The sequence below is a fragment of the Harmonia axyridis genome, chromosome 2, assembly GCF_914767665.1.
Source record: "Harmonia axyridis chromosome 2, icHarAxyr1.1, whole genome shotgun sequence".
NCBI classification, from domain to species: Eukaryota; Metazoa; Arthropoda; class Insecta; order Coleoptera; family Coccinellidae; genus Harmonia; species Harmonia axyridis.
The window spans coordinates 48390308-48407764 of NC_059502.1; the positions used below are offsets into that span (position 1 = coordinate 48390308).

A 17457-nucleotide genomic window follows, 5' to 3' on the forward strand; every position below is an offset into this window, starting at 1 on the left:
ATTATTGTGATAGTGGAAATAATATATTTACCGTTAATCGTTTCAAAGGCATTAAATTTTGTGTAGAAGTAATTTACCTTCATCAAGTACTGCGGCATTTCTAATCTTACTTATCATTTACAAAATAAATAAAATTAATATAAGAATAGCTCATCATCCAATTACATAATGAGCCGTCAACTGGACCAGACCTAAAACCCACAGAGCGCATCAAAGAAATGCTTATGATCATTAGACACCTTCCCTATGAGGTTGACTCATCAAATGCAGGATGGCTTCACATTCGATTGCGATCATCAATATACCACCCCTCCTTTACCCCCCTCCTTCAGATGAGTACGATCTTCGGACAGGTAGTATCCCCTCTTAGGTCTGGTATCTGTTCGGAGGAGTTCCTTATTCATTCGATGCAAGTTACTTAAAGGTATATCTTCGCCCAGAGGCTGTTTGACATTTGGTACATTACGAGTTGACATCAGCTGATACCCCTTACTTGACGTTTCGATCGGGCACGAAAAGCTCGTCCCGTTTTTTGGATTTGTGATTTAGTGTGTTATAGGTTTTATCGCAGTGAAAGTGAAAGACTTTGTTCTATTTGGTGCGATCGATCGATTTTTTTTTTGGATTGCCTGGCGTTATTCCGCAATGTGTGATGTGCTCACTGGATAGTGTGGCCAATACGAAGAACTGAGTGTTACGAACTGTTCTGGGGAGAAAAATAGTCTTAAGGTAAGTGTCATACATGATTTTTGGATTTTACGATTTCGGAGATTTTAACGTTCGACCAAGCGCCAAACATCCGTCATGCGTCGGAATATCCTAGATCACTCGTTATGGATAGGATATGTTTTCTAGTGCGTTATTTCTCTATCTAGACATTTAATATACTTCTAATTCCATTTGTTTATTTAATCAAATACCTAATGAAATTAAATCTATATATCACTATCATCGATATACAATATAGTAGGTGTGAGTAGGTAATTTTTATATGACTTGATAATTTCATTTTCCATGATTTTTAATCCAAAAAAAATAATGATTAATTATGCAAGAAAGTGTTTATTTTTTATACATCTTCGATTTGAATTGGTAACATTCAAATCTACGTTCAAATGGAAATAAACAGAAGGACAACTGAGGGGTTCCGATTACGATATAGATACCTACCTAAAAAATTGAAACTATGTCAGAAATAGTACTACGTACCAATTTGGACGATGCTAACCGAAAAACTACCGGTGTTTAACATCTAATTATCGTTTTCCGCGTCTACAAAATAGCGTTCGTGATTAGTCATAGGTAACAGAATACCAACGTCTTCCAACCGGATAGGATTTTATTGAATCAAGTATCATTTTATTACTATTGATTGATGAAAAACCACAAAATTCAAGTTGGTAATTCTTACTGTTACGAAAGTGAAATGAACAAATTAGATTCGAAAGACTTTTTGAATGATAATCTTTTCTTTATGAAGATTTATAAGGATTTTCAAATATCGATACAGTGAGAAAAAGAATTGAATCAATTTTCACTTGAATCTGTTTTTTCATTTTACCTATATGAGCTCAAAATAAATTAAATTCGAAATGCAATGACATAAACATTCAAGTAGCACGGAATCATTCAAATCGAAGCTTAAAACGTTCAATAAATATGTACTTCGAATAATACTGAAGCCAAAAATATTGAATATCTCACCCCATCCAATACATTTCCTTTTTTCAAAAACCTTTCCACTCCTCATTAGAAAAATTCTTAGGAAACTAATATTGAAAGACAGTATAGTAGCACAAAATATCCAATCAATTACTGACTGAAATAAAAAAATTGTATTTTTCACCGTTTTCATTCTCATCGAAGAAAATTATACCCGATGTTCCATTCCAAAAAAGCAGCTTAAGTATTTGTGATGAAACAATGCTTCTGATTCTTCTGAAAATGATATTACAATGTCGTCTTTCTTTAAATTCTACTACCATCGATGATCTTTTCATAATCTTTGTTAGCGTTGAAAAATATGTATTATTTTCTTCATCGTAACATTCTGTAATACAATTTAGAATCTAAAGAACAGTGCTTAAAAGGAATTGAATTCAAGAATAAGTACTTTTGTGGGTGCTTATTTGTTTAACGAACACATAACCATTCGTTTGCCTTTCATAAGATAAATTTTTGTTCCAATTATTTCAAATTATGTACATATACTTGATAAATCGAAAATGGGTAAATTTCAATAATCAGAAAACAGCGGATAGTTGTTGGATGAAGCTATGAAATTGTACAATTAAGTCACAGATCACACAAAAGCAATAAGAAGGTAGTGATAATAAAAGATCGACATCCGCGACATCCGTCTCAGGCATATTTAGAAAGAATGAAGGAAAAGTCCTGGCAACAGCAGATATCCAGTATTTATTACTACTATAGAAGAGATTCATTACAAAATATGTTCAGAAGAGAAAGGCAATATCTGCTAGCAATTGCAGAAATATATTATCGAGATCACAAAAAGATAAATTTTTCTAATTTCGGGAAAAGTGTCTGTGAGCCATCATATATTATGCTATTAATTGCAGACATTGAAAACAAATTTTACAAAAGAATAACATCAATGATTTGATTTATTTAAAGATGGAAAAACTTAAATTTGATATTTGTAGCTCAAAAAGCAGAATTTGTGACAGATTTTATTATAAGGTTGGAGAAAGCTGAAGATGTAACAAAGAATGTTTTATTCGTTATAGGAATATTTCAGTAATTTGTATGGGTGTTGAGGATTTTAATTTCTAAAAACCGGAGAAGAAATATATTGAGAAGGAAAATGACTTTATCCTCATTCTGACAAGTATCCATCAGGAAACAAACTACAAGATTAGTACGTACTGATATAGAATTGGTTAATAAAAGTCGAAAAATATGAACCATTTAATTTTATCGAACTCTAATCCCTAACCATGAAATTTGTTATACACTTCAAACGAACAAAGTTGAGCGCATACAAAACAATATCAAGTATTATTTCATCATATCGGAGAAACTCAAGAACTCGTCTGACATAAATAATCAGAAAATATATCAATATTTCAAATGGAAAAAAAAAACCATCTCGAAACAATAATGCCCCCTAAGTACTACATACCTCACAAACATAATGGCTAATATAATAACAAAATTTCTAAATCAAGGTTCAACTCATATTGTAATAAAATTAACAATAATTGAACTGAGGCTTAGAAGTTTGTTGCGTAAAGTTAGATCAAATTGTCTAAAATGAATTAAAATTTCAATTAGAACATGCACTGAAAATAATTCTTGAATAAAACAAACAAAGTATTTTTTATTCATTTATCATATGGCTATTAGACACATCAAAATAAAATCCTACCTACAATGTAACATCAATATAGGGTTTATATTTTGAAAAAACACTCATAAATCTTCAAATTTGTATGAAACAAAGTAATTTCCACTAATCTTAAAATGAATTGAAATTACTTTGTTTTATTTCATCTATGATGAATTTCCATCAGACCAAATCTATTAAATATGTAAGAAATGTTGGTAAAATGAGAGGCATGATAAAATAAATGGTGAATATTGATTCGTTTTGTGAAAGCATTTTCAAGCATTTACGCTGCTAGTAAGTTAAGGAGCATAGTTGTGATTTCATACCTGCCAAATACAGATTTGAAAAGTATGAAAATTACAAGTTTCAAACCATCTGAGCCCATTTGTAATCGATTAAAAACTTTGAACTGAACGGAAGGAGAATAAAGCAAGTCCTACTCACATAAAAACGAAATGAACACCTAATTTCGAAAGATACTGACAATCTAATGTGGAAACTGTCGATACCAATACTTACTCAAGTTCTTATACAGAGTATTTCGACCACCAATGAGTTTAATAGGATCTTAAGAACAACATTAAATCTCAGTATCCCTTTTATCGACCAAGAATCTGCATGTTATCCCGTGATATCGTTAAACTTCCAAAACTATCATACCGTTGACTAGGTGGTCCACCTTTTCAGCCTGTTGAATTCAAGACAGTTTATTGCTAAACAAGTTGCCCAAATCAACACTAAATCTCCGGACACTATGCTCCAGAAGAAATAAAATACCGCCAGGAGTGTAACTTCCAATTTGTAGATGTAATCTACGAGATAAATCTTACAGAAACTGATTTCCAACACGTTCGAAGCCATTTATCATTGGATTGATCGATAAATTAACTTAATTACCGCTGATTGAATATTTCTCAGGAGTAATACCTTGATTTTCGGTTGTCGTCTCTTAACGGGCTTGAGGAGCTTACGGACAAACACCAACAAAAAGTACAGGAAACTACTCGATAATGGCTGTCATAAGTCACTCATCACTTACTTCAAAAAGGCTGAAAGACTGACAGTGGTCAATAAATAACGTTCACCCCTAGATATTTATCTCTGTGACGTTATAATGCGGTTTGGCCAACTCAGCAGGACGTCCGAAAATCACTGTTAATCCAACAAGGGTTGCTCTACCACAACACACAGGCTGGCACAAAGAAGCGAGTAATATTCCGTGAAATCATTTACTACTGAGTTTAGTGTTGATGTTCTTTGAATAGTTTAATTTCAGAATTTGCTCTAGGCTAAGAGAAAAGGTGAAACAGTTTCTCAGTGAAAAGGGCATTCCCAAAGGAGTTGTGGCTTCAAAAATGTTGCCTTCTCTGGGTTTGTTTTGTTAGGTTGATTGAGATGTCTGAAGCTTTATTGTCCATTGGAGTTGTGAATCAGTTTTACCGAATATTTCCCTCCTGTCAAAAATTCTATGTAAATGGGCAATTATTGAAAATTACAGCGATAATTGCATCGTAGGAAGCGAAACAGCACTGCGATAATTGTTCTGTTCATAGATGCATATTTTCTATAAATCTTACACAGTTCGAATCTATGGCAATTCCATTCTACATCAGTTTGACGAGTGATGTAACAGTTTATTCAGGAAATATTCCCCCGAATTACACTCGTGCATCAAAGTGACCGGATAATTTCGCATTCCAGCGTGTTTTCTTTGAAAAACTGAATTCGGTCATTTTCATTTTTGGAGAAAAATGAAAATTAACTCATGCAGTTTTTATGACAACACGCTGTCACGCAAAATTATCGGTAATTTTGATGCACTTGTGCAATTACTTACGATAATCAATGTATTAGTCGGTTTCACTCTATGAGAGAAATCGTTTTTAAGCTCGAGATCATTTTTACAAAAAATATTGATCAAAGGCCTCTGTTAACAAAAAGTAATTGTTTTCATTTTTACCATAATTGTTTTTTTGTACAAGCGTGCACTTTCAACCATTTCGACGCACTTATTTCAAATCGAAAAGAATCACTTTTCCACATGGTGCGAAAAAACCCCTGCTATTTCTTTTCCGCAAGCAAATATTAAAGAGTACCTACTTAAATTAATTACATCTGTCATTCATGTGTATGTGAATAATTAATCAAATCATTTGAGTTTCAATTTATATCCTATCGTTCCAAACTGTTTCGTAAAGTGTCTTTCTCTATTTCAGTATCGTAATGAGTTCATTACAGTTCTAAAAACAGTGCTGTAATGAACTCATTACAGCATTGTTTTTAGTTATATTTTTCGTTTTGTGGTTGTGTATCTATGACTTCCAATCCTATCAAAATTCACTACACGTCAAATTGTCAATATAATATAATTTGGATTTAGTGAAATGATTTGCGACATTACATTGGCAATTTCTCTTAATTCTGATGGTGTTAAATCGATTTCGTTTGACATAATTGACGAGTTTCATGCTAAATTATAAATTATTTCAAAAGTCGAAACGTACGATTCAAACTGAAATTCCGTAATCTGTCAATTTTCGTAACAGTCACACCAACTGCCAAGATACAAATGTTACAAATGATACAAATGTCACTGGGATGTATAATCTGAATTTTTCATTGGATTTCGAGAATATTTTACAAAACTTGACTGAAATAGAGAAAATATCGTCTTATACTCGTTGCAAAAGGCAATCCAACACTCATGCGTTCCAAAACTTGCTCCTCCGTCGCTCCATTTCTGCAACTTGTTTTAGAATATACTATTCTCTATTCCAGTATCGTAATGAGTTCATTACAGTTCTAAAAACAATGCTGTAATGAACTCATTGTCTCATTACAGCATTGTTTTCAGTTATATTTTCCGTTTTGTGGTTGGCTACACAGACTTCTGATCCTATCAAGTTTCAACAAACGTCAATAATTGTCAATATAATATAATTTGGATATAGTGAAATGATTTGCCACTTTATTCACAATTCCTCTTAATTGCAACAACTGACATTTTAGCTAATTTCATTTCAAATTAGATAATAACATTTATAGTTTCCGACATATTTTTTGATACGACTTTCGGATTCTTCATTCGATAAGTTAACAGAAAATTCCAGGCTAGTTTAAAAAGGTATATACTTTCTGTTACCGATACCGAGGATAGTCAATCAGTATCTATTTTTACCGATTTGAAGGCCTAATCGAATTTTTTTTTTAGCAACAACATGTACTCATATCTCATGAGGAATTCCTTGGATAATTTTAAGAATAAAAAGTCCCATAAACTTGAGCCCGCAAACGCTTTGTTTTCGAGATACAGGATATTTCTTGTATAGTCGTACTTTTTAGTGATCCTTATATCAGTTTATCGAATCTTTATTGATCGTTGCTACAGAATGGGTAAATAAGTATAATGAATTTATTCATCACAGCTTACTTACTGGATGTTTATAATAATTTGGATTTTCCTGAGGATTACCTACTTCAGAGTTATTTTAAATTGTTTCTCGAAATCAGTAGCAGATACGACAAAACTACAACAAACCAAAAAGTTAAGTACTGAATCAGAGTTTCTTATTACATTTTTCTCAAGTACCAGTGGTTCACAAAAAAATAGTTCTGGAGGAAAGAAGCGTTCCAAAAAAAAATACCATCTTGTAGATTTGCATTAAAAATTAGCATATCACAAGATGAAAACTTTTATTTGGAATATCTATGCCAATTCAAGTTACAAAGCGGATAGATGAGGGAAAATAATAAACCTCGGACATAGACGTGCTCGTAATGCAAGAAATGTACTCATCTTGAAAGCGATAATAAACTCATAAAAGTCCGATGTTTTACAACCTCTTGAGGGTGGATGCCAGGATAGATACCTGGCTGCCATTTGGAATAAAGGCATGTAGGTGCCTGGCTGCCAAATGCTCGAGAAAATGCCTCGTGAGTGGCCGGCATTAGAGATATAGGCCAAACATATATTATATATTCGAAATAAGGGAAAAAAAAACTAATCAAATATAGAAAAATATACTGGGTGTTCCATTTGAAAAAATGAAGTTTTAATCAATATGTTGCCCACTCTGTTTCGTTTTGTGAAATCTTTTTAAAACACTAGTCGATTTCGTGAAACTTTTGTAAAAAACATTTTTTTGTACCTCTTTTAGTTAAAAGGGGGGTCAAATTATTGTGAAAAACCCGGTACATATTACATATCAAAAATATTCCCGGGGAATTTGGGATAGAATCAAATTCTTTGAAACTGAGCAATTGCTATTTTAAAAAGAATTGTTGATACTTATCTGCCAACTAGCACCAGCATCATCTAAAATTTGTGAAATTCAATGCAAAGATTATGAAATTTATCAATAAAATAAATATAAGTAAATATATTGTGTTAGTTAGAACTTAGAATATAATAACTGATTCAAAACAAGATGCATTTTCATCATTTACCTTATTGAAGATTAGTCGTATTTAATGTGATATTGCCTACTGCCATCTGTTGGGTATGTGTAATATTATTTCTTCTGTCTTCACAATATATTGAGATTTCAACTGCTGAAATAAATATTTAAGTAAAATACTTTTGTCTTGAAGATCTTTATTTTGTGTTTGATTGAGTGAAATATCGAACCTTTTAGCTGAAGAAGCTAATTTCAGAAATTCTAATTAAGGAATCTGATTTTAAAGAGGATTCAGTTCTCGTGAACTTGATAAAACTAAATTTTATATTGTAGGGAATCTTACAATTCAACCGACAATATGAATGTGTTGCTTCTTACGAATCAGTTAGAAAAAAAATGTATTACTTAGTTCGCTAAGACTTTATAGAAAGAAATATAAATATAATTTTTTAACAATTCATATGGAGATTTTTATTGAACGATGACGAATAATATTCATAAGAAATTTTATAATTCAATTATTTTTTTGGGTCAGACCATTAATATCAATTTAGCATCATATTGTTGTCCCATAATACAAGAGTTAGTGCTAACAGTATTCTTGTATCATATTACAGTTTTAAAAAAATTTTCTTATCTGCGAGATGGCTCTCTATCATCATCAGGCAATTCACATTATCGATTTTTAAAGGCACCATTTCTTACTTTCTACAACTTGGGCAACACACAAGCGTGGGCGTTCATGAACGAGCAAGTTACGAATATTCCCACGTCTAATGATCCGTTGAATAATAACAATCTTCAGATAATTCGGCACCTCTATTGAATATTCAGGGTAATCATGATTTGTTACTGCCATATACTTAGGCTGGCTTAACCTTACCTGTATAATTTTTCGAAGATAGTAACAACGCACTAATAGCGATTTTTAATTCTGTGAAATATTTTATTAGAGATATTAAATTTAATTGATGAAGCGTGTAATTTCCATTCGAAACCGTTCAATAGAAGTGAGCTACGTTTATCATCGATTAATCACAGAATACTTTTCAAATATCCTGGAAATTTCACAATATGATCGATGCACGAGAACCTTGATTGGCGAATAGACAATAAACAAAACAATTCTCGCATTTACGCTTTGCACAAGGTGATTCCAGAATAGATGTTGCATAAATATATATAATTTCAGATTTTTTATATATTTCCATTGAGATGATCATGAATGTTGATATATCTTCAATTTCGAGTTCTTTTCAGTATAACATTATTAAACGGAGTCAACTCAGAATATTCTCCTTCATTATTTCCCAATTTGTAAATTAATCATTCTGAAATCCTATACTAGACCAAAAAAAAACATTTAAAGTATTTCTCTATTTCAGTATCTATCGTAATGAGTTCACTAAAGTTCGAAAAACAGTGGTGTAATGAACTCATTATAGTATTGTTTTCAGTTATATTTTTCGTTTTGTGGTTTTCTACACAGACTTTCAATCCTATATTTTTATTTTTATTAAGAACTATTGAATCTATGAAATGAAATGAAAACCTCAAATCAGAATGACACATCGACAACTACATGAATTGATGGCATGACAGCAGGGCTAGCATATTTGCTAGCCCTGCTTCCACAGATTTGTTAACAATAACAAGAAGTATTATTATTGTTGGCATACCAAAATATCACGTAGTGACGTCATGCCGTAGCTAAAATGAATTCACTATATTGAGTATATTTAGAAAACGGCCACATAGGTTCTTGAATGCAGCTTTCATTTTTAGATTTTAGTCATTGTAAACTTGGTAAACCAATACTGTTCATTGCCTGAAACCGAGCCTGAAATGAAAAATGAAATGCAAGCTAAGTATCTAATGTTGATTTATAATTGGTGTTTTTCACTGCTCTAATAGGTGACTTCATTGAACGTACCAATAATGCAAACGAATAATTTTGTATATTGTATTTCTTTCGAATAGTGTCCGAATTTACATGCTTCATCAATTAATTTTAATTGCTCGAACTAAATACGAGTATATCGTGATGTTGAATTGATACGAGTTAATAACCATAAAATTCAGCTTTGATTCATGGCAACTAGCTTACGTGCATCTTTTCATTTCACTTTGACGAATGACAATTTTATTCATATTTGATACAGCATCATGCTGTTATGCTAAAAATACATTAATTACATTCGTTTCTAATCGAGTAATTGGCTATATATTATTGTTCGACAGACGTTGCTATGGTGAGATTTTGAGACACCCACGGTGTATAACCACTAATCATACATGGATTTTCAAGTGAGTTTTCAAGAAGAAATTTTCGTCCAATTGTATTGAACGTGATATATCCAATTACCGTTATTTTTTTTTGGTTCATTATTTTAAATAGTGAATTTTCGATGCAATATATTTTTTTTTTCAAAAAACTCAATGAAATTATGAATAATAGATACTCATTACTAATCATCTCTTACCTACTTCTTTGGTTCAAACTCGCCAAAGATAAAATTAATTTTAAAATATTTAAATAATATGTTGAAAAATCGAGGGATATAAAGAAAATAATATCTAAACACCTTCATTGGATTTGCAGCATATTCCAATTCTAACAAAGGAGAGGGATACTATTTTCTGTATATTCATTAACTCTACTAAAAAAATATTCAACAAGAAGTGAATTGAATATTTTTATATTAATACAGAAGGACCTGTTACTTCTTGCATGGCTATTAGAAGTCTCGCTTCTTGATTTGATTGTTCCATCTACAGAACGCACACCTATTGTTAAAAATTATTGATGTTCAAATTGTGGTTCCATAAATAAAATAATCTTCAAATTCTTTCGAAAACCATATTGTCTTATTCGTGTCCTCAGATTATTTGATTGAATATTGGGTTAGTGGTTTGAGGATTCATTCGAACCAACTCTTTATTTATAAGTTGAAGAAATTATATTGATTAATCAAAGCAGGGCCATATTAAAAATACAGAAAAACTTAGTGAAGAAACATCTCACATTCAGTATCGCTAAAGACTGCAAAGATTATAGATGATGCAGTCAATCAAGTATCTTAAAAATACTTCAAGCTCAAGATCAGAATACAGAATTATATAATTGATATTTGTTTTTTACCGTATGCAATCACAAAAAATTACCAAATTTTCATTAAAAAATATATAAAAAAATAAACGAAAGTGAAATTTGCTGAATTAGTATAGGCACCTATTGCCTATAAACTATGAACATGAGATTAAATAATCTGCTCATTTATTCCATAATGTAATTATTATGAGAAAATACAATCGATGATTGATCCCAGAAATACAACATACAATTACAAATATGTTTGGGGCATATTTATGGCTGTGAACGAGAATATGAACTGAAGGAACATAGGAGCTTAGAAGAATTGACTTTGATACTAAAATATTGGGCCGAGTATTGGGCGGTCAAGATGAGAAAGAAAGACGGGACCGAAAATAAAGAAGCAATGGTGAAGACAATGGGGAACTTTTTGTGCAAACTCTTGCAAAAAAGTAGGTACTATAATTATTATAATATTATGATTGACCAGTTTAACAATATAAAATTTAAATCAGCCCAAGATGCCCATGATGCAAAGGTAATAGATAATAGATCATGAATAGCAACGAATCTAATGTTTATTTAAATATTAGTCATGATTGATTGATATAACTACTGAAAATAACTTTTACGTAACAAGTCCGGAAAATAGGGTTTTTTTGGACGAATAGACAAAATTCCAGGACGAGCGTAAGCGAGTCCTGGAAGTCTGTGAGTCCAAAAAAACCATTTTCGGTCGTGTTGCGTACAATATTTTTTCGGCAACCATGTAGACTAACACTATCGCTGCTGCTTTCCATATTTTATTGCGATTGCGATCAAAGAACATGCAAATTTTTGACAACTAAATTCATATGAACTGTCAGTCGTTACCTCGGTTGCTATGGATTCTATGATTCTTTTCCGGCCTAGTCCGGGAAGTACGTACTTTCCGGACTAGGCCGGGAAATGCTACTTTCTCAGAGAAAAAGCGTCCGGGAAGTGAGCACTTCCCGGACGGTTGCCAAAAAATTACTATTCTTTAATTCTGTGGTTATTCCGTTCATTCTTCCACATCTTGTAGAACAAAATCGTGCGAGAATATATCAGAAACGCACAGTTTTCATGGTTATATTTTATTATTCTATGTTGGTACTCCGAACTTTCCGCCACGGCTTTATCTGTCAATTCATCAATTTGCCTTAAAGAAATCAGTTCTGCCAACCAACATTTTTCAAGGCAAAAATCACTTAAATATATTTATGGAATTATTTCATTAATTTCAATGAAAATGCAATGAATTAGAGAAAATAATGTATAATACTCGTTCAGAAGGCTCATTCTACCACTCGTTCATTCCAAAACTCGCCACTTCGTGGCTCGTTTTTGAATTTTGAACTCGTGGAAGAATATCAATGCCTTCTGCACTTGTATTATAAATAACTATTCTGGCAGATATGACACTTTCTGAAATAAAAACAATGCGGTTAAGTGACTTTAAGCCCGGCATCGAAAAAATTATTATTAACGCTAAATCTTGCACTTCCTACAGCATTATACGCAGATACATATAAATTAAGTATCCTTATCCCATCATAAAGAAAGGAGATAAAAATCGGCCACCCGAGGCGAAAATCAACATATAATTTCGCAACCGATCCAGCATCCTCACCAAGGCAACTATTCCTGTCAATAAGGTACAAGTGAAGCGTTCGCTGATTTAAATGTTACCACTGCGCCAGCGCAGTTCCATCATCGCACCAGAACTGGAATAATTATTGTGGATTAGTTTAAAAACCCATTCAATCGTGATCATATTTCGTGTCGTTAGTGTTGCTGGCATTTCGAAATGTCAATTCTTACCTTCACATCTATTGGATAAATTTAGACATTTAATTATGTACAATATCTTCCTCCTGGGAAGGTATATACCTATTTTAATTACCCAAAAACTTGTTTAGCGAAGCAGAGTGTGTTCATATAATGATATGAACCCCGTCGAGGTTCATTGCAATGGTTGTTGTGAAAGATGTTATGAGTTCTTCCATGTCATTTTGATAACGAAAGATCTAGAGATGGTACATTGTAGGCAATGAGATGGAATTTGCATTTCTGTCGCTGTAGAATAATATTATACATTAATACTATTCATAACGTCGTATTCACAAGGTCGAGATGTCCGGGAAATTCGAGAAAAGAACTGACGTCAAGTAGAAGCTTTCACGCGCTTGCTCGTCAGCCCATGTAGATTCAATATCTCTACTCAAGAAGACTATATTATACAACTTTAGTTGTCTAACACAGTCCAACTAGATTCTTGATAGTGACAGGGCATATGACTTACAATTAGTATTCGTCATTTTTTTAAATATTTTATATTTTTCATTTCAATGAGATTTATTTCCAGAGACCTATTGCACCAAACCATTTAGCAAATTTCCACTATGAAATTATTCAAAAATAATGCTGAAGTTTGATCAAACTTCTTTGCAATTTTTCTCATCGCACCTCAGAAAAAAATTTGTTTACCTTCCTAAAATTTTCCAAGTTTACCTTTTATCTATGTAGATTTTAGAATTTCAAAATCGAAAGAGAAATACATTTCGTAGGCCTTCCTAGATTATTCTTGATAAATTCAAAGCTATTTACACCTAATTTGGTAGGACAATCAGTTGCTTCTCCGCATTGATCTTTCAAGCTCATTAATGCGATCCATGATTCTTTTGAATCAAGACAAGATAAGAATCAAGGAATGTTATGTATCTAAATTTTGAATAACTCATTTAATCGATGCCCTACACATCATTTCTTTGAAATCTACGAATAATTTTCGAAAAAAATATTTAATAAGTACTTCTGATAAATGAAACGCCAAGAAATTCTGCATCAATCTTCGTAGCGGCAATTTTGAATGTTTCAATTTGATGAAAAAGTTACTCTCAGTAATATTAAAAAGGAAAAATTTAAAGATACGGTGTTATGTAATAGGAACCGTAAGACGAAATCTGCCATTATACAGCATGAGGTAGCCAAATTCTCTGAATTTTTTTTTTCAAAAGCTAATCATGTTGACAAAACGAATGAACAAAATTGTATTCGACTACTTATTCTTCATCAGTGAATTTAATTTAATCCCTAGATCAGATTTCTTTTAGATATTCTTCAGTTTATCAAAAATGAGTTGGTATACCAATATCGTATTCCTACAGATATATAAAAATTTCATGTTACTTTTCATTTAAAAATAATTATCGTTTTGAAAATTCAGAATGTTTCATCTTGACTTCATCTTGAAAATGACCCATATGAATACCAATGAACATCCAAACACGACGGCGGACTAAATAAGAGATATTTCACGCTTCAACACGTCAATTAGCAATTCTCTAAACCCGAGTGTGCGTTTCTTGGTATCGAATTGGTTAATGGACCGGACTCTCCATAGGTGATGATGCAAAGAGACGACGAAATTGAATGCAAGGTAAACACAGAAAAAGGCTTTTAACCACAGATTAGGCCATTACAGATTTCTGTTCATCGAAAAGTCAATGAAAATAATATGTTACAATCTGTGTAACCTCTTTGTCGGTATGCAGCCATACATCCTCGTAATATTTATCTATTAAACCTAACTGTACTCATATGGGCACGAATCTGGACGCGCCGTATCAAGTTAGACGTTAATTCCAAAAATCTGGTTACGGTCTTGCGAATAAGCCCTTTAATTAGGAAATTCAAGCCGCTACATCGTCTAGGTAGATCACGAAGTTACCACCTACCTTATAATGGGAAGATTAAAACGCAAAGATGTTGAGATCGCGGGCTCTCTCAAACGAAGAGGTGTTGAATTGAGGCTTCACTCCGTGGAGGAGGAACCGTTTAGTGGTCTGCAGCGAGTCGGATACAACCCATCAATCATAGCACACCTGATATTCTGATCTAGATCTCTTTGTAGTCGCCGCTTTATCCGTTCCTCGCTTTCGACTATCGAAATGTCCAGCGACCATTTGGAATTCTCGTGGAATGTAGAGTGAATTCGGCAGCATTCAAGGAAAAATTCCTACTAGTTCGGGGAAAGATACGGATTATCCCGTATTGCCCCTTTCAGATTTATCCTGAAAGTTCGATGAAATACTGCAAATCGCAAAGGGTGTCATAGCCTTTATCTCTAATTTCACTCAGTATTCAGACATTGCAGGTTTTATAATTCATTGAAACCACACCGGAAACATTGTAAACTGTATATGAAAACTTCTGAAGTACAGTGAGAATTTGGCAGTATTTTTTTTTCAATATTCAAGTTATACACAATAAATACAAATGAAACAAAAGTCCGTTGCGTGTCATTCATTTCTGCGCCAATTGTACCCTTGGATACCACAGAACGGTTCATTTATGAGATGTGATATAAGTAAATCTCATATAGGTATGTATACAGTTTCTGTGGTCTCCATGAGTCATATATTTTGATGCATGAATAAACGAATGCTCTCTTTTTCAGTTCTTTTATTGTTTCGACACTGTCCACTTTACGAATATATAGTATGTTGTTTACTTTTCAACTTTATATTTCGATGACCTAATATCATTGATCAAAATTATAAGCTTTTTGACGGGTGTGAAATCACAAGTCGCACTTTATTCATTATTGGAGCAATGAAATTGAAATTTTATATAACAATAACGCGTCATTGCGCTCATGAATTTTAATCCACCATACATCAAGCAGTATGTATCGTAGGTACAACTTCAGAAGTAGTACGGTCTCAACACTTCGTTAAAAAAATAATAAAAAATCCCCCTATTCAAATTAATGAATACCGCCAAATCACCTCTTTGAAAACCGACTTCTTGTTAACTGAAAGTAGGCACATTGAAAAAACTGCGAATCATCTTGAGCACATCTGCTCCCAATTATTCATCGATTAAGCAAATATTTCGAGAAGGTTTGAAAGATACGGTTACTTAATCTTGACTAATCACATCTATCACAATTTTGTAGGTTCAAGGAAAAAGTGCAAGTCATTTCTAAATATGAGAAAAGAATAGCAATATTTGCCTCCAGTTAATCCGTTTATGATAGATTGCTGCTGTAGAAATTGGGAACATGAATATTCCCCGCTTGCTTCGAAATCGTCAAACGTGACCTTTCTTCCATTCGTTCAGATTTTATTTCTTTTTATACACCTTTTCCATTTCTATTTCAAAAAGCACCATTGCAATTTAGAAAAACTGACAATGACATATTGGAGATGCGGAAATGTATTTCAAAAATTACCACTTGTTTTCTCTGACTATTGATTGTTGAACTCTTGAATTTGAACAAAGTAGGTATATCAAATTTCACAGAAATATGTTCATATTATATTCGTAGAATATTTGAAGGAATTAAAATCGAATATCATCTCCACAAGTTCCAATTCTAGGAGATAGTCATTAATTTTGAAATTAAAAATAGTTCAAATTTTTGTAATGATGAAATCTTCAGTATACACTGACAAAAATGTATAGGAACCAGTATTAGAAATATAATACCCTGTATTATAAAATATCATTCCATATGGGACCTATATATAAGATAGATATAGATTTATAATATTATATATTATTTTAGGAATGAATGATTTTTATGTTTAATGATATTATACGTATTTAATAAGCCCAACAATGAATTTATAATTTAATTCATTACCTCTGTATGACACAGTTTACTATAACACTATCTTCAGTTTAATAATAATAGATACTTAAAAGTAGTTCTTTTTTCATTCAGTTGTATAATATTATCTAGTATACATCACTTTATAGATTGTAACAAGTATTACTCTTCCTTTTGAAAAAAACAGTTTCTATCAACCTACCCTCTAAAATGCACCATTTTCGAGTTAAAATTTTAAGTTGAAATTTAAAAAAAATCGATTTTTGCTAATATATCCGTAAACTTTTATTGTACAGAAAACAGCTTTTATAAGCATCAGTTCAGTTTTTCACAAAATAATTTTGAATTGTTCACTTGTAGTTTTCGGCGTTTTTATAAGAAGGTTAACAGCAAAGACCATGTTTTTCAACATAAAAGTTGATTTTCCTCGAAAACGGTCAACTTTAGAGCGCATGACCAAAAGTATATTTTTTATGTAGAAAACATTGGCAGTTCAAACTGGAGTCTCAAAAACCGTACTTTTTTCATTAGCGTAGAAGTTTGGGAGAAAAACACCTACTATCCCTTGAAAACTTTCACCAAGTAGGACTTAAAAAAAACCGCACAAAACATAGCTTATTATGGTTAGAAAATGCTCACGAAAGATGTTTTCTGTACAATAAAAGGTTCCAAAGATATTCGCAAAAAACAATTATTTTTTTTCAATTTCAACCCTGTATCTCGAAAATGGTGCATTTTAGAGGGTAAAGTGAAAACTTTTTTTTCATATTTTTGGACTTGCTATCACATCCTGCGCATATACATTTGAAACCCTCTATTAGGTATTGTAAAGTTAACACTTTTATATTTTGTGATTTATATTATATTTCAGTCAGGAAATTCCACTCTTTTATCTAACTTTGCAAAATTTTTTATGACGTAGGTGCAGGTACCTGTAAAAATGTGGTCAATGTGATGTTAATTTTTTGAGGCCGAC

The 17457-nt window shown here is 32.2% G+C and overlaps 1 protein-coding gene across 1 annotated transcript in view; it reads left to right on the forward strand.

Moving 5' to 3' along the window:
• The first annotated feature begins 386 nt into the window (after window positions 1-386).
• LOC123672724 (knirps-related protein-like) overlaps window positions 387-17457 on the forward strand; it is a 32278-nt gene continuing 15207 nt past the window's right edge. The window contains exon 1 of the mRNA XM_045606979.1: window positions 387-729. The gene's annotated coding sequence lies outside the window, so the exon portion shown is untranslated. The remainder of the gene's footprint in view (window positions 730-17457) is intronic.